The following is a 26,401-nucleotide window of genomic DNA, read 5'->3' as shown; positions in this document are numbered from 1 at the left end:
CAAGCTCCTCTGTCCATGGAATTTTTCCAGTCAAGAATACTGGAGTGGGTTGCCATTTCCTTTTTCACAGGATCTTCCTGACCCAGGGATTGAACCTGTGTCTCCTGCATTGTCAAGCAGGTTCTTTCCTGCTGAGCCACCAGGGAGATCTGATAAAGGGGATCCCTAAACCACCATGGCCTATGACTGGTGTCCTTGTAAAAAAGAGGAAATTTGGACACAGAAACTGACACACAGAAGGAAGGTAATGAGCGGACACAAAGGGAGAAGATGGCCATAAGACAGGAGCGAAGGGGGCCCCTGAGGCTGCCAGAACCTAGAAGAAGGGCCTGGAGCAGTTCCCTCCCTAGTGTTTTCAGAGAGATCATAGTTCTGCTTACACCTTGATTTTGGACGTTTGGCCTCTAGAACTGTGACATAATGCATTTGTGATGTTTTAAGTGGCCTAATTCATGCTACTTTATCACAGCAGCCCTAGGAAGCAAACACACCAGAAGTTGGATAGGGACTCATCTAGGTTTTTCTGGTGTGAGGGTGTGGTTCAATTTAGAATTCTTTCACGGCCTCTATGCTATGACCCAGCTAATGTATGCTTCATTGCCTGGACTCTTTGGCCCAAATCTAAATTCAATCTTATGCAGAAAGCCAAGCTGGGCGCAGAAGCACACACACACACACACACACACACACACACAGTCTCTATCTCAAATGTCAATTAACCAGCAAATGAGCAAAGGGGATAGTCAGGTCAGGAGGGCTGACCTGACAGACAACATCTTCCAGACCCTTGCTCAGAAACCCAGTATTTTGGGAAGAGCTCAGATTTTGGTTACCGGCAGCAGCCAGGGTAAAATCCAGCTCTACTGCTCAACTGCAGTGTGAACGCGGACAAGTTCCTCACCCATAAAATGATATACTAATAGTATTGACCTAATAGTGTTGTAACATTGAATGAGAAGCCATAGCATGGAGACCCACATAGATGGCACATTGGTGCTGCCTAAAGACTTATTCAAGCCAGGAGAGAAATACTTGCTGAGCAAGTACTAGGTTCCAGAGACTCTCCTAGGCACTTCCATGGGCCTTAGGTCTTAGCTGAGGCACGTGGGATTGTCATTGGATCATGAAGGATCTTTCGTCATAGTGCATGGACTCTCGAGTTGTGGTGCACAGACTCAGTTGCTCTGTAACACGTGGGATCTTAGTTCCCTGACCAGGGATTGAACCTGCGTCCCCTGCACTGCAAAGTGAATTCCTAAGCACTGGACCACCAATTGTTTTGATTACAGTGCTAGCTAGATAGTTGTGGGACCTACTTAAAAAGTAGTTATTAATAATGCAATTGCTATTGTGTCCTAAAGAATAAAATAATCACACCTGTTTCCCCAGATTTTCTTTCCTAATTGCATGGCTAATTAAAAATATTTTAAAAAGATAGAGAACCAATTGGCCTAAATCCCTCAACTACTCATGAAAGATGGTACAATGAGTCTTTTCTTCATCTGCACAATGTGCATTTTTGCATATGAAGGTGGACTTTCTATAAACCAGGAGTGAAAGCATTTGAATGGTTTGTTTAGTGGTGGTGGAGGCTTTTGCATTTGGTGCTTGCCCATAACATCACCTTCATCCTGACCAAGAGCATGATGTGACAACAATTCTAGGAATAATCAGTGTCACAAGCACAGGGGAAAAATGGAACATGGGTTGTCACTCTCCACTCTGTGCCCAGGCACACATGGCCAATTGATTATGGAACTCCTTCCCACAGAATCTGTTCATGGACTTGGCATCTTAAGAACTCAGCCACTCTCATATAATCACAGTCAGCCTTCAGTATGAACAATCAGTTCAGTTCATTTCAGTCACTCAGTTGTGTCCGACTCTTTGTGACCCCATGGACTGCAGCATGCCAGGCCTCCCTGTCCTTCACCAACTCCTAGAATTTACTCAAACTCATGTCCATTGAGTCAGTGATACCATCCAACCATCTTATCTTCTGTCATCCCCTTCTCCTCCCTCCTTAAACCTTTCCCAGCATCAGGGTCTTTTCCAGTGAGTCAGTTCTTCTCATCAGGTGGCCAAAGTATTCAGCTTCAACGGTAGCCCTTCCAGTGAATATTTAGGACTGATTTCCTTTAGGATGGACTGATTTGATCTCCTTGCAATCCAAGGGACTCTGAAGAGTCTTCTCCAACACCACAGTTCAAAAGCATCAATTCTTTGGTGCTCAGCTTTCTTTATAGTCCAACTCTCACATCCATTCATGACTACTGGAAAAACCATAGCCTTGACTAGACAGACCTTTGTCAGCAAAGTAATATCTCCACTTTTTAATATGCTGTCTAGGTTGGTCATAACTTTTTTCCCAAGGAGTAAGCATCTTTTAATTTCATGGCTGTGGTCACCACCTACAGTGATTTTGAAGCCCCCCAAAATAAAGTCTCTCACTGTTTCCAATGTTTCCCCATCTATTTGCCATGAAGTGATGGGACCAATACTTTGGCCACCTGATGCGAAGAGCTGGCTCATTTGAAAAGACCTTGATGCTGGGAAAGATTGAAGCAGGAGGAAAAGGGGATGACAGAGGATGAGATGGTTGGATGGCATCACTGACTCGATGGACATGGGTTTGGGTAAACTCCGGCAGTTGGTGATGGACAGGGAGGCCTGGCGTGCTGCAGTTCATGGGGTCGCAAAGAGTAGGATACAACTGAGCGACTGAAATGAACTGAACTGAACTGAACTGAACTGATGGGACCAGATGCCATGATCTTAGTTTTCTGAATGTTGAGTTTTAACCCACCTTTTTCACTCTGCTCTTTCACTTTCATTAAGAGGCTCTTTAGTTCTTTTTGCTTTCTACCATAAGGGTGATATCATCTGCGTATCTGAGGTTATTGATATTTCTCCTGGCAGTCTTGATTCCAGCTTGTATGAAAGATATTTGCTATCTACAGCTCAGGAAAAAACAGAAGACCTTAACTGTCTTCTCTTTTCTTGAGCAAAGGGTAGCAAGTCATTTATCCCAAAATCTGATGGCCATAGTGGGGAGGAAGAGAAGGGCTTTAGGTGTGAAGGGCTATTTGAGATCAGAAATGGGAGAAAACATAAGTAGGTAAAGAAATCAGACCTAGGAATAATTAATTCAGATACCCTGGAGAGAGAAAGAACTTATAGGGAAGTGTCAGGACAAAGAAGGATAATGATAGCTCACGTCGGAGACCCACATAGATGACACATTGGTGGTGCCTAAGGACTTACTCAAGCCAGGAGAGAAATACTTGTTGAGCAAGTGCTAAGTTCCAGAGACTCTCCTAGGCACTTCCACGGGCCTTTTCTCATTCATCCCTCAGAATAACTCTGTAAGGTAGGAAGTATTGTTCTCATTTTACAGATGAAGACGCTGAGACTCAGAAAGGTAACTTGTCCAAAGTCACAGATATGTGCTGCCTGCATTTTGGGTCTCTTCCTTTTTCTTTTCTATTACAGTTAAAGTTCATAATATTAGATCTTAAAGGCTTTCCAGACTACCAATAAATTGCAAAATAACAACAACAATCAGAAAATACAAAATAATAAGATATGAATAAAATGCATAATAACAACAGCAGTAAAAACTATAAGAAACAGGAAAGATTCCACAAACTTTGCCAGGTCATGTTGACTGAAATTTTTACTTGCTGTCAAGGACCTTCAAGGTAGGAACTAATAGATACCCAGACTGGAAATAGAGGTAAAAGATACTCTTGGAAGGCGGGGCCGAACCTGTTTGTAGCAACTCTGTCTATGCCAAGGTCAGAGTCAACACAGATTAACAAGTTGGTGGTACCCCATCCCTGGAGGGTGTGCTTGGCAGTGAATGAGAGACAGGACAACATAATCGTGTGTGTGGCTCAGCATGCCAGGCTGCTTGGGTTCAAACCCCAGCTCCACTTCTTCCCAGTTATGTCACTTTTAAGCATATTACTTTGAGTGAGGTATGGTGTGACCAAATGCAGATCAAGAGAGAGAAACAGGTAGAGTTTTGTGATTTGTCACACTCACAGCTCCTTGGGGAGAAACAGCATGCCATGTAGGGCCACTCGGGGGGGCACCCGGTCCACCATGAGGCAGGGGGAGAGGGAGACTGTAGTCAGGCTCCTTTATTGTGGTTTCTTCAGGAGAAGGCAATGGCACCCCACTCCAGTACTCTTGCCTGGAAAATCCCATGGACGGAGGAGACTGGTGGGCTACAGTCCTTGGGGTCGCTAAGAGTCGGAGACGACTGAGCAACTTCGCTTTCACTTTTCACTTTCATGCATTGCAGAAGGAAATGGCAACCCACTCCAGTGTTCTTGCCTGGAGAATCCCAGGGACACGGGAGCCTGGTGGGCTGCTGTCTGTGAGGTCGCACATAGTCAGACACGACTGAAGTGACTTAGCAGCAGCAGCAGCAGCAGGAAGGAGGAGAGGCAGAGTAAGCAGGTGTAAGATTGGCTCATGAATAATTTCAGCAGGCTCTGGGGCATAGTTGCTCTCCCAGGTTACTTGGTCTAGGGTCCTTGGGGTGGACAGATCTGCCTGGAGTGTGAGCCCATTACAGAAATGCTTGGGTGTGGACATTACTGCTCAAAAAGAACTGATTAACCTCTAGCCGGGCCCTCCAAACTGGGTCAAGACAGCATTTTAAAAGCAGCATTTGCATTACCTTCAGCAAATTATGGAATTTCTGGCCCCCCATTTCCTTTTCTATAAAGTAAGAATATATGTACCCTATAGGATTGTGTGAAGATTAAGGAAACAATCTTAAACTGGTGTCAGGAAGCATTCAAAAGTATGTTATAATTTTTTAATGTTTTTGTGGTAAAATTCCTATAATATAAAAGATACTGTTTTAACCATATTTAAGTGCACATTTCAGTGGCACCGAGGACATTCACATTGTTGTGCAGCTCTCACTATCAGCCATCTCCTGAATTTTTCACCTTCTTAAACTGTAACTCTGTTCCCATTAAAACACTAAGTACCCATCACCCCCAGCCCCTGGCATCTACCAGTGTACATTCTGATTCTATGACTATTCTAAGTACCTATGATTTCAGCAAAAAATGTTAGTAATAAAGTCATTAACAAAATCCTAAGAAGGACCCTACCTTTTACAACCCAAAGTTCACCATGCACAACACCCTCTTCTAGCTAAAACGGCCCCTGCTTCAGTCCTTACTCAGCTAGGCTGCCGACTCCATGGGGCATTGAATCTGGTGTCTGTAGTTTGTCCATTGACTGGCCAATGACCAACAAGGCAAAGTAGAATGGCCAGAGGAGTTGATGACTATCAGCAGAGCCAATCAGACCAGCCTCCTGGGGAACGTGGCCCATAAAACATGAAGAGGACCAGCTAGGTGGGAGGGAGAGGGTGACGGAGTTGAGATGAGATGCAGAGCCATCATTAGGGAGAAAGAGGGAAATGGATGGAATAGGTTGCTTGTGGAACTACCTTAAAGTGTGATAGCTTTTCTGGTTCCATTTATACCATATATATGCTGAAAATGTCTACCTGTTCTGGTTCCCTTTAAAAGGAACTGTAGTCTCTTAAAATATGGCAACCATATAGTTTTTCATGCTTTGCTTCAGCACATGGAAAATAGGTTGTCACTCCCACATGAAGCTAGGGAAAGGTCATGCAACTGTTACACCGGTCCTATCCTTAACTTGCTGCAGACCATCCCACGCCCTCTCTGAGCCCCACTCTCCTCATCTGTCGAACCCCCTGGACAAACTCTGAGGCTCTGACACCCTGCCAGGTTCTGATGCTCTGCACCTTCGAGGGTGTCTGAGGTCCCTGGAGGATGGGGCCGGGGAACCAGGTGGGAACCCCAGAGTGGAGGCATCAGCTCTGGGCAGGATCATCTTGGTGCTTGTGCCCTGTGTCCCATCCCCCCAGGTGCCTAGAGAAGAAACAGAGATGTGTTACCAACCAAAGAAACGGAGATAAATATAGCCCTTGCTGGATTAATATCCCCAGGATTACTCACGTCTCCTTCAAAGTGAAGCAAAGATCATGTGCCACCTGACAACCGCCCATCTGGCCTGAGAAGAGTCGCCATATGGATGGCTCTCGCTAATTATAGTTAAATACTGAAGGGAGGGCTTCCAGCACGGAGCCTCATCAGATCAGAACCCCTCTTACAGGAGCTTAGTGGAAAGGTTGTGAGGTTACTTTGCTCAGACTCACCCAGGCATGTTCAGGCATGCCATACCATCTTCCCGGAATCAACTTTCTCCAACTTAAGCACAGAGGGATAATATTGATAATGTTCCTTATTTTAAAAAGGGGTCAACAGTAGTGGCCTCAGTGCCAAATAAAGAGCCAATGAAGACCCCAGATCACAAAGGGAGCCAAGTAAATAATCAATAATTTAATAAATGCACACTTGAGGATTCCTATTATGAACCCAAGTCTCTGTTTAGGTATATCAGGACCCAGATTCATATAAAAGATGTTAATTTTTTTTTTTTTTTTTTTTTCTTTGCTGGCCCCAGACAAAAAGCAGGCAGTGAATCATTCTGATCCCAGAAAGGAAGCTTCCTTGGTGAAAGCATGTAGCAACCCACAGCATTGCTTTCTTAAAATAGTTGGAGAGTTCTTTCTCTCCATCCCAAGAGGATGACCAACCTGGAAGGTGAGGAATGCATTTCCTATGTATGTGCCCCTGGACCATCACCAAGAGCTATCAGTTTAGCTGTGGACCAAATGTTGGGCAGGGAATTTGGTCTGGGGTGAGAAGGAAGTGAAATATTCAAACTGTGGATGAATTTTCATCAGTGTCTCCATTCTATCTGTACCATTCTGCCCACTCCTGGACCCGGGCTCTCTGAGCACTGTTTGTTACTCTCCTCCTCATCACGCCATCCAAGCAGCATGTCTCTCCCATGGAGGCTCACACTTCCATGCCCTCCAAAGCCAGGTAGGCAATCTATATAAATGAAGTGGGACAGGTCTAAGAAAACTCACAAGGGTCTCTCAGTTGTTCATTAATTGACCCACTTTTCTTAAACACATGGCCACAGAGAAATATTTTTCTTCTAAAACAAAACCAATGAGAGTATGGTGATGACTGGTCATTGATGCCTGGCTCTAGAGTTTCAGAGACAGTAGAGTGTGGGAGGGATGGCAATCAAATGAAGAGTATGTGCTCTGTGTCAAGGGTGCACTTCTAAGGAGCCAGACTATGGTTACCATTTGCCGACCAAGGCCCAATATTGCTAGATCATCTGACTTTTCCAAAGATACTCTCAACTAGGATATCCATAAGTAATAGTCTGATTTTTTTCTTGACTCAAATTTTTAGCAAATATTTGAAGATATTCTGCTAGTATGGAAAAAAAAAAAGCACAGTCTTAGTTTTCTTTTCGTTGAAGAGATAGGTTGTGAGTCAAGTATTCTCAGGGGCCTTCTTGTTGACTTGGGGAGAAAGCTTATCTAAAATGACATCAACAGTTTAGAGAGGAGAGCAGGACTGAGAGATGGTGGGAAGCTGAGCCCCGGTGATGGCATTTGAACTCCTGAATCCAACCACACCTGAAGCTTCCAACAGCTCTGAACTTCTAGCTGTGTGTGCGTGTGTGCACTCAATCATATCCGACTCTTTGTGACCGTATGGACTGTAGCCTGCCAGGCCCTTCTGTCCATGGAAATTTTCAGAATGCCAGAGTGGGTTGCCATTTCCTACTAAAGAGGATCTTCCAGACCCAGGGACTGAACCCATGCCTCTTGCCTCTCCTGCATTGCAGGTGGATTCTTTACCACTAGCACCACCTAGGAAGCTCCTTCTAGTTGCACAGCCTAAGAATTTCTTCCTTTTATTTAAATCTGAGTTATACTTCTTTCACTTGCAACTAAAAAAAGAAAAAACACACAAAAAAACCTTAATCCATTCAAAGACCTAAGGGTCATGCATAAATAATTGATAACGGGATTATTCAACATGACATGTCAAGAATCTGCTGTAGTTTGAAATGGTAGGGAAAAAAGTGTGACCAGAGAAAGATGCACAGATGGAGAGAGACTTCACCACAAAGAACCTAGGATGCTTCCCTTAAAGTTTATTTCATCACTCATAGACAATAGTAAGCCAGTGAAAGGCTTAGAAAGTAGCTCTGGCTTTCTCTGCCTTAGGATTTTTATTTGGAAGTTTGACTCCTCTCCTGCAGTCCTATCTCTTTCTACCTGCTACTTCCAAGGCAGTGGACTAGCTTGATGGGGTGGAATGATTCAGCCTGTGTTTTGTGGATTTCTAACATCTCTGAGCCACTCTGCAGACTCATTCGACTGGTCTGTAATCCCCTGGTGAAAATATAGTAAGCAGAAGCTCTTGGCACTTTGAATACATGATACAATAAAGAAAAAGACCCAATAATAGAAGAACAAACAGTACAATATTTTCCTAAGTGTATTTGGATTAGATTTATGCTAGATTTGGGAAACTGGCAATTTAATAGGTGGGGGAACTTCCATTTAACTTCAGAAACAACATGTATAATTCATCACCACTCGGTACACGGAACTGCAAGGAGGGATTGTAACCAGAGAGAAAGAAAGAGAAAGAGAGATATACTGCATGGCAGAGAGCAAAACAGAGTCAGCTTTTACCCTGCTGAACCTCCTCTAGCAACTTATGGGCACTGTCAGCTACTAACAATCTAAATAACTCACCTCTGTGTCAGAAATCATAACTGAAGCAGAAAATACTGGAGATTAATCCTGTGTTGTGACTTTATTGTGTAAAAATGCAGACACATGTTGGTCTGGGTATATGGGAGTCATGGATGGAATGGGAACTGGCAAAATTTAAGGGCTAATAGGCACTTTTTCTGGAGAAGGTGATCACACCCCACTCTAGTACTCTTGCCTGGAAAATCCCATGGATGGAGGAGGCTGGTAGGCTGCAGTCCATGGGGTCGCGAAGAGCTGGACATGACTGAGCGACTTCCCTTTCACTTTTCACTTTCATTCATTGGAGAAGGAAATGGCAATCCACTCCAGTGTTCTTGCCTGGAGAATCCCAGGGATAGAGGAGCCTAGGGGTGGGCTGCTGTTTATGGGGTCACACAGAGTCCGATATGACTGAAGTGACTTAGCAGCAGCAGCAGCAGGCACTTTATCATTTTTGTCTTTGTTTTCTCACAAGGGTCCCAAGAAGGGCTTCGATGGAAGCAGTGGAGAGAGAATGATGGGAAAATTGTTCTCCTGTTCTCATGTCAATAGAACTTTGGAGTAAAATAGACCTGAATTTGAATCTTGATTCTTTCAGCTACAATCCATGTTATCTTGAATGAGGCTCAGTTTCCTTATCAGTAAAATGGCATGTGAGCTCAGTCATGTCCAACTCTTTGTGAGCATGGAATTTTCCAAGCAAGAATACTGGAGTGGGTAGCCATTCCCTTCTCCAGGGGGTCTTTCCAACCCAGGATTGAACCGATGTCCCATGTGTCTCCTTCACTGGCAGGCAGATTCTTTACCACTTGAGCCACTGGGAAGTCCATCTCTTTGAGCCTCAGTTTTCTTATCAGTAAAATGGAGGCAATGATAATAGTATAAAGACAGTGGTTGTACAAAGTATATATTCTCCTGTGCCTCCTCTTTGAAAAGTATTGAGATAACAATTCATGAATAATAATGGTCCTAGTTGTTTGGTTTTTTTTCCTGTTTGGTGTGTGTGTGTGTTTTGAGAGAGAGAGAGTATGAGAGAGCTAGAGAGAATGGGGTGGGGAGGGAGACAGAGAGAAAATGAATAAGAACAGAACAGAATGACCACCTGGACTCTGAGGCCAAACATCTGGGGTTCAAGTTATGTCTCTACTACTTATTTATTTGTTTTTATATATCACAGCTTGCAATGCTTCACTGTTTTAAATTAAAAAAAAAAATATCCTAGTGGGCACACAGGATGGTTGAAGTAAAAAAATTTTGTTTTTCTTAAGTTGCTCAACTTTTTAAATTGAAGTATAGTTGACTTACAGTGTTATGTTAACTGCTGCTGTACAGAAAAGTGACTCAGTCATATATAAATATATATATATGTATATATTCTTTAGTGTATCTTTCCCATATGGATTATCCTAGGATATTGAATTTAGTTCATTGTCCTATACAGTAGGGCCTTGTTGTTTATCCATCCTGTATATACTAGTTTGGATCTACTCACTGCATAACCCCATCCATCCCACCCTACCCCCATGTCTCTGCTATTTATGCATCACTGACTCAATGGACATGAGTTTGAGTAAACTCCCAGAGTTGGTGATGGACAGGGAGGCCTGGGGTGCTGTAGTCCATGGGGTTGCAAAGAGTCAGACACGACTGAGTGACTGAAGTGAAGGTGGACTTTCTAAGCAGCGCTAGTGTTAAAGAACCTGCCTGCCAGTGCAGGAGACATAAAAGACGCGGGTCCAATCCCTGGGTCAGGAAGATCCCTTGGAGGAGAGCATGGCAACCCACTCCAGGATTCTTGCCTAGAGAATCCCATGGACAGAGGAGCCTGGAGGGCTACAGTCCACAGGGTCGCACAGTTGGACATGACCAAAGTGACTTAGCACACACACATGCAAAGTAAAGGTAATAATACTATTTTATCCCATAGATTGTTATGAGGGTTAAATGAATAATCCCAAACACAGAAGTGCTTAGAACCATGCCTATAATGTGATGTACTATACATCTAAACCATCCATAGTAATGGTACTATCAATTAAACCCTGCTATTATTGCTATTAAGAATAATAATGATAATAATTTCTTATTTGATGTAGAGGGTTAGGAGATTTAGGGAGGAAAATGATGAAGAGTATAAAGACTTTGAAGTTATTCCCGCTTTAAAATACACTCAACCTTCATTTCTACTTTTATAGAATAGAGATTGTGATTTCTGCCCCTTGGGATTAAAATGACACTACAATGAGATCACTGTGTACCAGCTTAGGAAACACTGGCTCTTGTGATGATCTCTGACTTTGCAAAGGAGGAAGCAGGAATGATTCAGCCATTTGTGTACAGACACACAAATGTTTTGGCCAAATGTCTTTCCCTAAATCTCTTGCTCTCATCCCTCCCCAGAAGCTGCCTGCTCTGAAGGAGACTGGAAACATTTAGGGGGAAGTGGGGTCTTCATTCATGGAAAGTGATGGTGTCATGTGAATGGATGTCACAGTTATCTGGGGGATTCTGGGGCTTCCCTGGTGGCTCAGCAGTAAAGAATCCGCTTGCCAATGCAGGAGACACAGGTTCGATCCCTGGGATGGGAAGATCTCCTGGAGAAAGGAATGGCAAACCACACCAGTATTCTTGCCTGAAAACTCCCGTAGACACAGGAGCCTGGCGGGCTACACTCCATGGGGTTGCAACTGAACTCCATGACTCAGCAACTGAACACACAGGCATGTCTGAAAGTGAAAGTGTTAGTCGCTCAGTCGGGTCCAACTCTTTGCGATCCCATGGACTGTAGCTTTTCAGGCTCTTCTGTCCATGGGATTTTTTCAGACAAGGATACTGGAGTAGGTAGCCATTCCCTACTGCAGGGGATCTTCCCAACCCAGGGATCAAACCGAGGTCTCCCCCATTGCAGGCAGATTCTTCACTGTCTGAGCCACCAGCAAAGCCCACATGCATGTCTAGTACATCTTTTCTGAAAACTTCCCTCCAAGTGGGTCCTTGGCAGCCATGTGACACTCTCCTCCTGTTACATGACTGGACTGGAGTTGGATCCCTGATCCAATCATATTCACTCTCTGCAGAGGTGGGAACTGGAAGCTGAGTTCCTCCAAACCTGATATCACAATTCAGCAAGAGTGATTTTTCTGAAAATCAATCACCTCCTTCCTGCTTCGAGCACATCTGTAGCTCCCCTTAGCTCTTGGAACAAGGACCTGTAGAGTCTGACTTGAGACACCATGGACCCCCAGGGCCTCATCTCACAGTGTGTCACCTTTCTGTTAGTGCCCTGGCCCTGTGCTAACCATGGGTGCTCTTGCTAAAGGGTCTTTGCTGATGCTGTTGCTGTTCCCTCTGCCTGGAACACCAGTCCTTCTGCTCTCCTCCTCATCTTTCCTATATCATTTCTGTAGTTACTTTCGCAAGGAAATCTTCCCTCACCTCCCCGACTGGGTCAAGCTTGTGTCCTGTGGGCTTTCATTGCCCTGTGTCCTTTTCATCCTAATGCAAGCCTCAGTTGTGGTTACACATGTATGTGCGTGATTATTTGATTGATGACAGTCTCTCCCAGCAGAATCCAGGCTCCATTAGGATGAAGTCATCTTCACTTTTGCTCTCTGCTGTATCCCTAGTGTCTGGCACAATGCCTTGTCCATAACAGATGCTCAATAAATGCTTGCTGAATGAATGAATAAGTTCAGTTCAGTCACTCACTCACGTCCAACTCTTTGTGACCCCATGGACTGCAGCATGCCAGGCTTCCCTGTCCATCACCAACTCTTGGAGCTTGCTTAAACTCATGCACATCGAGTTGGTGATGCCATCCAACCATCTCATCCCCTTCTCCTCCTGCCTTCAATCTTTCCCAGCATCAGGGTCTTTTCCAATGAGTCAGATCTTCACATCAGATGGCCAAAGGATTGGAGCTTCAGCTTCAGCATCAGTCCTTCCAATGAATATTGAGGATTGATGTCCTTTAGGACTGACTGGTTTGATCTCCTTGCCAGGAATGAATAGAGCTACAGGGAGAAATTCTACATACTGCAGCTGCTGAGATTTGAGACTTGCCCTGATTCTCACCACCACTCTCCTTGAAGTGTTCTTTTCTTCACATTTTTAAAGATTCAGTGAGAGGCCCTAACCATCCTTTCATTGAATACCTATGCTTTGTTCAATCTTATGTGAGTGGGGTTCTTTTGTCTGCAACCCAGTAAGACCCTTTATGCTGCCATAAGGAGATGGAAATTGAGAAACTCCCAAGAGATTTCCTCTTCCAGGGTGATTCAAAAGGAGGATACACATGAGGGATGAAGTGAGAGGTTAAGGTTAACAGATAGAAGATTTTATATATAGAATGGATAAACAACAAGTTTCTACTGTATAGCACAGAGAACTACATTCAATATCCTTGATAAACCATAATGGAAAAGAATATATAAAAAAGAATGTTTATACATGTATACCTGAATCACTTTGTGGTGCAGTGGAAATTAACACAACTCTGCATGTCAACCATACTTCTATAAAAATTTTGACTTTTATAAAAGGAGGCTACACAGCACAGGCTTGTCATCAACAAACCATGGTTGTCGTTATCGGCTGCTATTTATATTCTGGCTCAGCAGGTGACCCAGCCTAACCAGAAAGCAGCACTTTGGTTATGTCTAATGCTGGCAGGATCCCACTTTCAGTCCTTAAAATGCCCTCCCTAACTTCTGTATCCGCATTTCCACTGGCAACACTCTTTCCCACCACAGGTCTTAATTTGAGTTCATTAGTAACCTCGTCAAGTGCAAAAACTCCTTCCAGGAGATGAAACACTGAAAGAAACATAGAAGGACCCTGTCTATCATAGCAGAAAGATCTTGTCCCTTCCATAATGTTCATCTTCCTAAACATCAACCTAATCAGGTGTAATAATCCATCTCTTATTTCACCTCCTGTATACCTCAGTTCGTGATGGACAGGGAGGCCTGGCATGCTGTGATTCATGGGGTCTCAAAGAGTCGGACACAACTGAGCCACTGAACTGAAATGAACTGAACTGAACTGAACTGATAACCTCAGTTGCCACATCAGGGTCACATCTTAGGACTCATGATCACTGAATGCTGCCCCATTTATAGGCATCACAAATGCCATCTCCCTTCTTTGTGACTGCAAACTCCTCTTCTTCCAGCTTGAAGGCAGCTAACTCTCATAAGATCATTCTTCAACTTCATGATGACCCTAAGCCATTGACACCAAGTTCCCCAGATTCCTAAGCCTCTTTTCATGCCCATTCTTATCCTGATTTCATGGCCCATCACTTGCAATTATCTGCTCCCAAAGGCCCACTATCTTGGATATACTTGACTCCTTTTCTCTCTCCACCGCATTTGCCTGGTAAAATCCAACCCTATAGGCAATAAGCTTTCTGCCTTCTCTGTAGCTCCCCCTGGTAACTAAAAGCAATAAGAAAATAAAACCAGGATACTGGTTTTACATTCTGTAATGTATTTCTTTTTTACCCCTCTTATTTTTTTTGGTTGAAATATAGCTGATTTACAATGTTGTGTTAATTTCTACTGTACAGCAAAGTGATTCACATATATATATACACACACACACACACATACATACATATGCACTGTTATTATTGTTTAGTAATTGAGTTGGGTCTGACTCTTTTGTGACCCCATGGACTGAAGCCCAGTAGCCTCCTCTGTCCATGGTATTTCCCAGGCAAGAATACCGGAGTGGGTTTCAATTTCTGTTTGTAGGAGATTTTCCCAACCCAGGGATCGAATCTGGGTCTCCTGCATTGCAGGCAGGTTCTTTAATGTCTGAGCCAGCAGGGAAGTAGTAGTTAATGTACATATATTTACATAGTTTATGTATACCCAGCCAAGGTTGGGGATCAGTTCAGTTCAGTTCAGTCGCTCAGTCGTGTCTGATTCTCTGGGACCCCATGAACCATGGCATGCCAGGCCTCCCTGTCCATCACCAACTCCCGGAGTTTACCCAAATTCATGTCCATGGAGTCGGTAATGCCATCCAACCATCTCATCTTCTGTCGTCCCCTTATCTTTCTGCCCTCAATCGTTCCCAGCATCAGGGTCTTCTCAAATCAGTCAGCTCTTCGCATCAGGTGGCCAAAGTATTGGAGTTTCAGCTTGAACATCAGTCCTAGGTTGGATATATATGTGTGTGTGTGTATGTGTGTGTGTGTATACACATACATATAATAACCTTGGGCTTCCCTGGTGGTGCAGAGGTTAAAGCATCTGCCTGCAATGTGGGAGACCTGGGTTTGATCCCTGGGTCGGGAAGATCCCCTGGAGAAGGAAATGGCAACCCACTCCAGTATTCTTGCCTGGAGAATCCCATGGACAGAGGAGCTTGGTGGGCTACAGTCCATGACATCCTAAAGAACTGGACACAACTGAGCAAAGAGTCGGACATGACTGAGCGACTTCACTTCACTTCACTTCATAATAACCTGAGGCTTCCCTGGTGGCTCAGACAGTAAAGAACCTTCCTGCCAATGCAAGAGACCCAGCTTTGATCCCTGGATCAGGAAGATTCCCTGGAGGAGGAAAGGGCAAACCACTCCAATATTCTTGCCTGGGAATCCCGTGGACAGAGGAGCCTGGTGGGCTACAGTCCATGACATCCTAAAGAACTGGACACAACTGAGCAACTAACATACACACATATATAAACATCCTTTTTTTATGTAGTCTTTATTTCCACTGAGCTTACTTTCCTGCTCTTCAGGATCTAATTCAAATGCATAAGGTTGTTGTAATGACTGAGTTAATATATACAAAATGATTAAAATATTAACTGGCATATGGGAATCACTCAATGAATGTTTATTGTTAATATTATTACTGTTGTTATGATTGTTATTGTCATTAGCCCACCTTCCTCTTGTCTGATGATTTTACTTCTTGGTTAAGAAAACTGAAGAGAATTCCCTAATTTTCCTATCATCAAATCTCCAGACCTCCAATAGTTCTGCTGATCTCATTTTTCCATTCCCAAAGTCAATCCCTCAACATGTGATCTATACCTTGCATAGTTTTGCTTTTTTAAGACATTTACATTTTCCCATTTTTTGTCTTATACCATAAAGTAAAATGCTAGTCATCATCAGAACTAAAGTATTAAGTCACCAGCTCCCATCCCCCATGCTCTGGACAATCCATCAGGTAGAGAATTTAAAGCATGTTCCACAAAATATCGTTGGGTGTTGCTTGGTGGAGAAAGTCTAGTAAGAAAATGAGCAGCAGTTATTAAAAATAAAGGAGAAAATCCTATTGTGTAGTAAATATCAACTCCCTTTGTCCTCCTAGCTTCTGCCTACAAAATGCCAATGAGGTTTGCAAGTTCAGTTCAGTTCAGTCACTCAGTCATGTCCGACTCTTTGCAACCCCATGAATCGCAGCACACCAGGCCTCCCTGCCCATCACCAACGCCCGGAGTTCACTCAGACTCACGTCCATCGAGTCAGCGATGCCATCCAGCCATCTCATCCTCTATTGTCCCCTTCTCCTCCTGCCCCCAATCCCTCCCGGCAGCAGAGTCTTTTCCAATGAGTCAACTCTTCGCATGAGGTGGCCAAAGTATTGGAGTTTCAGCTTTAGCATCAGTCCTTCCAAAGAAATCCCAGGGCTGATCTCCTTCAGGATGGACTGGTTGGATCTCCTTGCAGTCCAAGGGACTCTCAAGACTCTTCTCCAACGCCACAGTTCAAAAGCATCAATTCTTCGGCACTCAGCCTTCTTCACAGTCCAATTCTCACATCCATACATGACCACAGGAAAAACCATAGCCTTGACTATACGGACCTCTGTTGGCAAAGTAATGTCTCTGCTTTTGAAGATGCTATCGAGGTTGGTCATAACTTTTCTTCTAAGGAGTAAGCGTCTTTTAATTTCATGGCTACAATCACCATCTGCAGTGATTTTGGAGCCAAAAAAAATAAAGTCTGACACTGTTTCCACTGTTTCCCCATCTATTTCCCGTGAAGTGATGGGACCGGATGCCATGATCTTTGTTTTCTGAATGTTGAGCTTTAAGCCAACTTTTTCACTCTCCTCTTTCACTTTCATCAAGAGGCTTTTTAGTTCCTCTTCACTTTCTGCCATAAGGGTGGTGTCATCTGCATATCTGAGGTTATTGATATTTCTCCAGGTGATCTTGATCCCAGCTTGTGTTTCTTCCAGTCCAGCGTTTCTCATGATGTACTCTGCATAGAAGTTAAATAAGCAGGGTGACAATATACAGCCTTGACGTACTCCTTTTGCTATTTGGAACCAGTCTGTTGTTCCATGTCCAGTTCTAACTGTTGCTTCCTGACCTGCATACAGATTTCTCAAGAGGCAGGTCAGCTTTGCAAAGCCGCCATCAATTTAGACTTTCCTATTGCCTGATATTCAGTTTGTCTTAATCATCCGCAATATGAATACAGGGTGAATTAAAGGAAAAGACATCTTTTATAGTGGCAGTCTGATTTTCTGCAGAAAATATCAAATTTGCCTAGATAAGAAGAGAGGCCAGAGTCACAAGGGACAGATACTACAGACATGACTTCACTGGTTTAGTACCAGGTCTCTGGAGGCCAAGTGGGCTTCCCTGGTGGCTCAACTGGTAAAGAATCTGCCTGCAATGTGGGACACCTGGGTTCGATCCTTGGGTTGGGAAGATCCCCTGGAGAAGGGAAAGGCTACCTACTCCAGTATTCTGGCCTGGAGAATTCCATGGACTGTATAGTCCATGGGGTCGCAAAGAGTCAAACATGACTGAGCAACCTTCACTTATCACTCTGGAGGCCAAGTACACGGTTCCTGAGGACCATGGAATAGAGATAGGAAAAGGCCTGGGGGCCTGGAAACCTTGTTTGCTCTCTAATCCATTGACAGTTATAGTATTTCTGTTACAACAAGTGCCCTTTAGTTAAGATGACTAGGATGTTTTTTTCTTCCAAGTAGCACTTCTTTCTACATTTTATTTTCTGAAAGCCTGTTACAACTGACAATTGATGTGTACATTTATTTTTGTGTTTTTCTTCTCGAAAGGTGCTATAAAATCAATGACGTGTCTTACAAATAGGGCATCTTAGACTCTTGGAAAGGTGGTAATAAATCTCATGCAGGGATGGTTACTGTTGTTTAGGGAAGCAGATTAAGAGGTCTGGTGTTTATCTGGTCTGAAAGGGAAGGATTAGGTCAGATATAAAGACAGACCTCATTCCTCAGAAGTGCAGAAGTTAGAACATCCATTACTTTCACTAGACTTTTCTGAAAGGCTCCAGAACTGATCAATGTACATGTTCAGTCCACTGAGATGAGCCTGGAACCAGCCTCAGGGCTCAGTCCTCTGAGAGCCATCCTTGGGAGTTTCAGGTCTGTGTCTCTGCATCCAAAATGCAGAGATGAATTTAGAGAAGTGAATGCTCTCCAGAAATGCATTTGGGCTCCAGAGGCACGAGTCATTCCGAGACTTACCTCAGCTCGTCTTTGCAGAGAGAGAGGCAGTGAGGGAAAAGGGCAAGCACTGGAGTATTAACTCTGAATGGTTCATTGAGTAGTTGTTTTTAGGATGTTGCTCCATATAGCACAGAATCCCTCTTCATTCTCCAAAAGAGGCTTTGGCAAAGTAGGAGTAAGGAAGACGTCATCTCACCTGGAATCCAGCTGTTCCAGAGAACATGATGTCTTCACATCTTCCACCAACACTGCCTCATGGATCCATGAAAGGCGTGTATTACAGGTCTTCCCAACAGTAATCAGTCAGTCAGTTCAGTCACTCAGTCATGTCTGACACTTTGCAACCCCATGAATCGCAGCACACCAGGCCTCCCTGCCCATCACCAACGTCCGGAGTTCACTCAGACTCACGTCCATCGAGTCAGTGATGCCATCCAGCCATCTCATCCTCTGTTGTCCCCTTCTCCTCCTGCCCCCAATCCCTCCCAGCATCAAAGTCTTTTCCAGTGAGTCAACTCTTCGCATGAGGTGGCCAAAGTATTGGAGTTTCAGCTTTAGCATCAGTCCTTCCAAAGAAATCCCAGGGCTGATCTCCTTCAGAATGGACTGGTTGGATCTCCTTGCAGTCCAAGGGACTCTCAAGACTCTTCTCCAATGCCACAGTTCAAAAGCATCAATTCTTCGGCACTCAGCCTTCTTCACAGTCCAACTCTCACATCCATACATGACCACAGGAAAAACCATACCCTTGACTAGACGGACCTTAGTTGGCAAAGTAATGTCTCTGCTTTTGAAGATGCTGTCTAGGTTGGTCATAACTTTTCTTCCAAGGAGTAAGTGTCTTTTAATTTCATGGCTGCAGTCACCATCTGCAGCGATTTTGGAGCCCCCCCACCAAAAAAAGTCTGACACTGTTTCCACTGTTTCCCCATCTATTTCCCGTGAAGTGATGGGACTGGATGCCATGATCTTTGTTTTCTGAATGTTGAGCTTTAAGCCAACTTTTTCACTCTCCTCTTTCACTTTCATCAAGAGGCTTTTTACTTCCTCTTCACTTTCTGCCATAAGGGTGGTGTCATCTGCATATCTGAGTTTATTGATATTTCTCCAGGTGATCTTGATCCCAGCTTGTGTTTCTTCCAGTCCAGCGTTTCTCATGATGTACTCTGCATAGAAGTTAAATAAGCAGGGTGACAATATACAGCCTTGACGTACTCCTTTTGCTATTTGGAACCAGTCTGTTGTTCCATGTCCAGTTCTAACTGTTGCTTCCTGACCTGCATACAGATTTCTCAAGAGGCAAGTCAGGTGGCCTGGTATTCCCATCTCTTGAAGAATTTTCCACAGTTTCTTGTGATCCACACAGTCAAAGGCTTTGGCATAGTCAATAAAGCAGAAATAGATGTTTTTCTGGAACTCTCTTGCTTTTTCCATGATCCAGCAGATATTGGCAATTTGATCTCTGGTTCCTCTGCCTTTTCAAAAACCAGCTTGAACATCAGGGAGTTCACGGTTCACATATTGCTGAAGCCTGGCTTGGAGAATTTTGAGCATTACGTTACTAGTAATGAGATAAGTGCAATTGTGCGGTAGTTTGAGCATTTTTTGGCATTGCCTTTCTTTGGGAATGAAATGAAAACTGACCTTTTCCAGTCCTGTGGCCACTGCTGAGTTTTCCAAATTTGCTGGTATATTGAGTGCAGCACTTTCACAGCATCTTTCAGGATTTGAAATAGCTCAACTGGAATGCTATCACCTCCACTAGCTTTGTTCATAGTGATGCTTCCTAACGCCCACTTGACTTCACATTCCAGCATGTCTGGCTCTAGATGAGTGATCACACCATCGTGATTATCCGAGTCGTGAATATCGTTTTTGTACAGTTCTGTGTATTCTTGCCACCTCTTCTTAATATCTTCTGCTTCGGTTTAGGTCCATACCATTTCTGTTCTTTATCGAGCCCATCTTTGCATGAAATGTTCCCTTGGTATCTCTAACTTTCTTGAAGAGATCTCTAGTCTTTCTCATTCTGTTATTCTCCTCTATTTCTTTGCATTGATAGCTGAGGAAGGCTTTCTTATCTCTCCTTGCTATTCTTTGGAACTCTGCATTCACATGGTTATATCTTGCCTTTTCTCCTTGGGTTTTCGCTTCTCTTCTTTTCACAGCTATTTGTAAGGCCTCCCCAGACAGCCATTTTGCTTTTTTGCAGTTCTTTTCCATGGGGATTGTCTTGATCCCTGTCTTGTGTACGTCACGAACCTCATTCCATAGTTCATCAGGCACTCTGTCTATCAGATCTAGGCCCTTAAATCTATTTCTCACTTCCACTGTATAATCAGAAGGGATTTGATTTAGGTCATACCTGAATGGTCTAGCGGTTTTCCCTACTTTCTTCAATTTAAGTCTGAATTTGGTAATAAGGAGTTCATGATCTGAGCCACAGTCAGCTCCTGGTCTTGTTTTTGTTGACTGTGGCTCAGATCATGAACTCCTTATTACCAAATTCTCCATCTTTGGCTGCAAAGAACATAATCAATCTGATTTCGGTGTTGACCATCTGGTGATATCCATGTGTAGAGTCTTCTCTTGTGTTGTTGGAAGAGGGTGTTTGCTATGACCAGTGCATTTTCTTGGCAAAACTCTATTAGTCTTTGCCCTGCTTCATTCTGCATTTCAAGGCCAAATTTGCCTGTTACTCCAGGTGTTTCTTGACTTCCTACTTTTGCATTCCAGTCCCCTATAATGAAAAGGACATCTTTTTTGGGTGTTAGTTCTAAAAGTCTTGTAGGTCTTCATAGAACCATTCAACTTCAGCTTCTTCAGCATTACTGGTTGGGGCATAGACTTGGATTACCGTGATATTGAATGGTTTGCCTTGGAAACTAACAGAGATCATTCTGTTGTTTTGGGGATTGCATCCAAGTACTGCATTTCAGACTCTTTTGTTGACCATGATGGCTACTCCATTTCCTCTGAGGGATTCCTGCCCGCAGGAGTAGATATAATGGTCATCTGAGTTAAATTCACCCATTCCAGTCCATTTTAGTTCGCTGATTCCTAGAATGTCGATGTTCACTTTTGCCATCTCTTGTTTGACAACTTCCAATTTGTTTTGATTCATGGACCTGACATTCCAGATTCCTATCCAATATTGCTCTTTACAGCATCGGACCTTGCCTCTATCACCAGTCACATCCACAGCTGGGTATTGTTTTTGCTTTGGCTCCATCCCTTCCTTCTTTCTGGAGTTATTTCTCCACTGATCTCCAGTAGCATATTGGGCACCTAATGACCTGGGGAGTTCCTCTTTCAGTATCCTATCATTTTACATTTTCATACTGTTCATGGGGTTCTCAAGGCAAGAATACTGAAGTGGTTTGCCATTCCCTTCTCCAGTGGACCAGATTCTGTCAGACCTCTCCACCATGACCCGCCCATCTTAGGTGGCCCCACTGGCATGGCTTAGTTTCATTGAGTTAGACGAGGCTGTGGTCCTAGTGTGATTAGATTGACTAGTTTTCTGTGAGTATGGTTTCAGTGTGTCTGCCCTCTGATGCCCTCTTGCAGCACCTACCATCTTGCTTGGGTTTCTCTTACCTTGGGCATGGGGTATCTCTTCACAGCTGCTCCAGCATAGCACAGCTGCTGCTCCTTACCTTGGATGAGGGGTATCTCCTCACTGCTGCCCTTCCTGACCTTCAACGTGGGCTAGCTCCTCTAGCTATCCCACGATGCAGCGGCAGGCGGCTGCGACCAGCACACTAAATGCAGGTGGCTGCGACCGTGCACTAAGCACAGGTGGCCATGACCGGCGCACTAAGCATAATCACTATCATTTATTAGGCAGGGATTAGGATTTCCCAGGTGGTGCTAGTGGTAAAGAACCCACCTGCCAATGCAGGAGACCTGGGTTCAGTCCCTGGGTCAGGATGATCCCCTGGAGGAAGGCATGGCAGCCCACTCCAGTATTCTTGCCTGGAGAATCCCCATGGACCAAGGAGCCTGGCGGGCTACAGCATTGGGTCACAAAGAGTCAGACATGACTGAAGTGATATAGCACGCATGTGCATGTACTCTGCTAAATTTTTTTTTAATTTTTTGTTTAAAAAATTATTTATTTGGCTGCTCTGCATCTTAGTTGTGGCATTCACGACCTTTAGTTGCTGTATGTGGGATCTAGTTCCCTCACCAGTGATTGAACTCAGGCTTCCTGCATTGGGAGCATGGAGTCTTATCCATTCAACCACCAGGGAAGTCCCTGTGGTAAATTCTTCATAAGAGTCCATTCTCTTTTTTTGGCAATGCCCTGTATGGTAGGATCTTAGTTTTCCAGCCAAGGATCAAACCTGTGTCCCCTATACTGAGAGAGAGCACAGAATCTTAACCACTGGACTGCTACAGAAGTCTTTAGAGTCGATTCTTTTATATGAATTGTCTCAATCAATTTCCCTAACAACCCCCATTATACCGATGAGGACACTGGGGATCAGAGAGATTAAGTAACTTTCTCAAGGTCACACAGCAAAAAGTAGCAGAACAGGACTCAAACCCAGATCTACATCACTCTAAAGTCCAGTCTCTTAGTCAATTACCGGCACTGCCTGCCACGGGCCGCTCTTATTTTTCTCTCTCACAAGGGAGTCTGCCCAGCAGGTAGACAAAATAGGCTTCTAGCCAGCCAGTGTTAAAGCTAACAAAGAAAGCAAATGACAGCTGCTTCCACATAAACACACTTTTCTGTATAACTTGGTTTTCTGCCCTTGCAGAAACTCATAGACTGGTGGGTGGCAGAGAAGAGAAAGGAGACAGAAAACACTGTGATGAGCAGAACTACCAACCAAGGACTCTTGATGTGCAAAGGAGGTTGAGAGAGCAAAGAAAGGAAGCCAGAACAGTTTTAGAGTCAGCCCAGGTCCTGATCGCTCGCCCACACCCTCAGTCCTCTTTCCTGGCTGGGATGAGTCTGGGGAGGAGACAAGCAAATCGGTGTTTATTGCCTGAAGTTCATGGCCACCAGAGAGGACTGCATCTCCCCGTCTTTCACTTGGAAAAACTGATGTGTTGGAATAATTATGATTCATCCTTTGATCTGTCTCTTTGTCTGCAAAGCATAAATAGTGTCAGCTGGCAAGGTCTGATTGCTCCGATATTTCAGGTTTATATTTTGAATAACACAAGACTTGGTTGCTAGCACTGGTAAATAATTTACTCTAGTCTGAAATACACGCTCCAGGCAAGAAACATAAGATCAAACATGGGGAACTGTGGCACCATAGCAAACACACTGCTACCCTGTGAAGAGTTTTTCTAAATTCTCTGCTGGAAGAAGTTCGGAGGGGGCGGGGGAGAGGATGACAACAAGTGGGGAATCAGCCACGGTGCCCGCTCCTGCGCAAATAAAATGGTTTTGCTGACATCAAAGCAGGCTGGAGAGATGAGTATCAATGACAGCTGAAAGAAGTGACGGCTGAAAGAAACTTCTCCAACTTCTAGCAAAAACAGGCCCCCTTCCCAAAAAAAAACCTTCCTCTTTGCCCAAACTAAGTAGCAATGCTCACTTCTTAGATCTCCTTTTTTAAAATGACTATTGTTTTTACTGGAGTATAATTGCTTTACAATGTCATGTCAGTTTCTGGGGTACAAGGAAGCGAATTAGCTATATGTATACATATATCCCCTCCCTGTTGGACCACCCTCCCTTCATCCCACCCCTCTAGGTCATCACAGAGCACCAAGATGGACTCCCTGTGCTATCCAGCAGCTTCCCACTAGCTCTCTATTCTACCCACAGAGTGCAGAAGAGAGGGAGAAAGGAGTGCATGGTCTGATTACTTTGTTTTCCTGTAACTGGGGCAGAAATAAAAATGAACCAATGGAGAGCATTATGATAGGAGAGTCTGTTTAATGCTTTTGTTATGATGATACATGAAAAAGGCAGCATTTGAAATGCAGCTGCGGTGTGTTCACAATTAAGTTCAAGTCCACAGCAAAATTTCTACAGTGAGAATAGACTGAAAAGAAATGTATTAATGTTTTCAGTGGTTGCTGCTGGGGATGGGAGGAGTGTTATACGCCAACACAGTTTGTTGCCATGAAAGTGTGATCCTGGTAGGAATCTAGGGCACGCTGTGTTGTCTTGGGATGACCTTTCAGATTGGTCTGGACAGCAAAGGTGTGGCTCTGTGATGGGCATGGCCTCCCATGGAAGGGGAATCGTCTTTCTGCTAGCAAATCTTTGGCGTCAGTCGCTCAGTGGTGTCTGACTCTTTGCGACCCCATGGACTGTAGCCTGCCAGGCTCCTCTGTCCATGGAATTCTCCAGGCAAGAATACAGGAGTGGGTTGCCATTTCCTACTCCAGGGGATCTTCCCAACCCAGGGATCGAACCCGAGTCTCCTGCATTGCATGCAGACTCTTTACCTTCTGAACCACCGAAGTGAAGTGAAAGTCACTTAGTTGAGTCCGACTCTTTGTGACCCCATGGACTATACAGTCCATGGAATTCTTGGTCTCCCACATTGCAGGCGAATTCTTTACCAGCTGAGCCACAAAGGAAGCCAGGGAGGCCTCCAATCTTCGTTAAGTCATGTGAAAATTAATAAAGGGAAATCTTACTGACCTCGGGAATCTGGAAGCCAGAAGGGGGCGCTCTCACACACATAGCAAGATGTCAATACCCGTCCTAAAGGAAAGAGACTACTTTGCATCTTCAGTAGAAGTGCCGCTACTATGGCCAGCCAGAGAAGAACAAATGTTTTTTCTCCTGACCTAGCAACAGCTTAGCCAATGAGAGCCTGTCATCTTCAACCAACGAAAAGCCACTGTAAGTCAAACTCCCAGTTTTCTCCAATGGACTTTAGTTAATAACAGCCCCTCCCCATTGAAACATGTATACTATCAGGTAAGAAACGAATCACCAGTCTATGTTCGATACAGGATATGGGATGCTTGGGGCTGGTGCACGGGGATGATCCACAGAGATGATATGGGGTGGGAGGTGGGAGGGGGGTTCAGGATTTGGAACTCATGTACACCCGTGGCTGATTCATGTCAATGTATGGCAAAACAAATACAGTATTGTAAAGCAAAATAAAGTAAAAATAAAAATTAAAAAAAAAAAAACACAGCCCCTCCCAACTAATGTCCTCTTCTCTATTAAAGAGTTTCCTCTCTTTTGTTTTACCAGGCTGGTACACGGTCCCCCACTGTTGAATGTCCAGAACTGAAATTCTCTGCAGTTCCTAAATAAACCTGTTTTGTTTGTAAAACGACTAGTCATTCTATCGCTTTAGGTTAACAGAGGGAAGTCTATCAGTTGGCTCTTACTCAATTGGTAGTGACTACTTGGGACACTGAGAAGGATTTTGAAGAGCCTGATTGATTAGTGACATCTGTCCGGGGGTAGGAGAGGAATTTGCAGTATGAAGTGCTATAGTTGCTGTCCAGACAGCAACTGAGTCCAATATTGGCTTTGAGCATGAGGTTTGTTTGTTTGTTTGTTTGTTTTTAATTGGAATATAACTGCTTTACAATGTTGTGTTAGTTTCTGCTGTACAATGAAGTGAACCTGCTATATGTATACATATATCCCCTCCGTCTTGGATCTCCCTCCCACACCCATCTCGGTCATCACAGAGCACGGAGCTGAGCTTCCTGTGCTTTATAGCAGGTTCCCGCTAGCTTGGCCATCATCAAAAACATGTACAAACAATAAATGCTGGAGACAGTGGAGAAAAGGGAACCCTCTTACACTGTTGGTGGGAATGTAAATTGGCATAGCCACTGTGGAGACCAGTATACAGATTCCTTAAAAACTAAAAATAGAAATATCATATGACCCAGTAATTCCACTACTGGCCATATACACTGAGAAACCATTATTCAAAAGGATACATGTACACTAGCGTTCATTGCAGCACCATTTATAACTGCATGAAAACAACCTAAGTATCCAATGGAAGATGAATGGAGAAAGATGAGCATGAGTTTTTGAGCCTTAAAAAGTCATCAACTTGTCAGAATTAGACGAAATAATCTATGAAGAATTGAGCCTCCCAGGTGGCACTAGTGGTAAAGAACCCATCTGCCAATGCAGGAGATGTAAGAGATTCAGGTTCAGTCCCTGGGTTGGGAAAGATCCCCTGGAGGAGGGCATGGCAACTCACTCCAGTATTCTTGCCTGAAGAATCCCATGGACAGTGAAGCCTAGGGGAGCTACGGTCCATGGAGT

The sequence above is a fragment of the Budorcas taxicolor genome, chromosome 2, assembly GCF_023091745.1.
Source record: "Budorcas taxicolor isolate Tak-1 chromosome 2, Takin1.1, whole genome shotgun sequence".
Classification (NCBI taxonomy): Eukaryota; Metazoa; Chordata; class Mammalia; order Artiodactyla; family Bovidae; genus Budorcas; species Budorcas taxicolor.
This window is presented reverse-complemented; position numbering follows the sequence as displayed.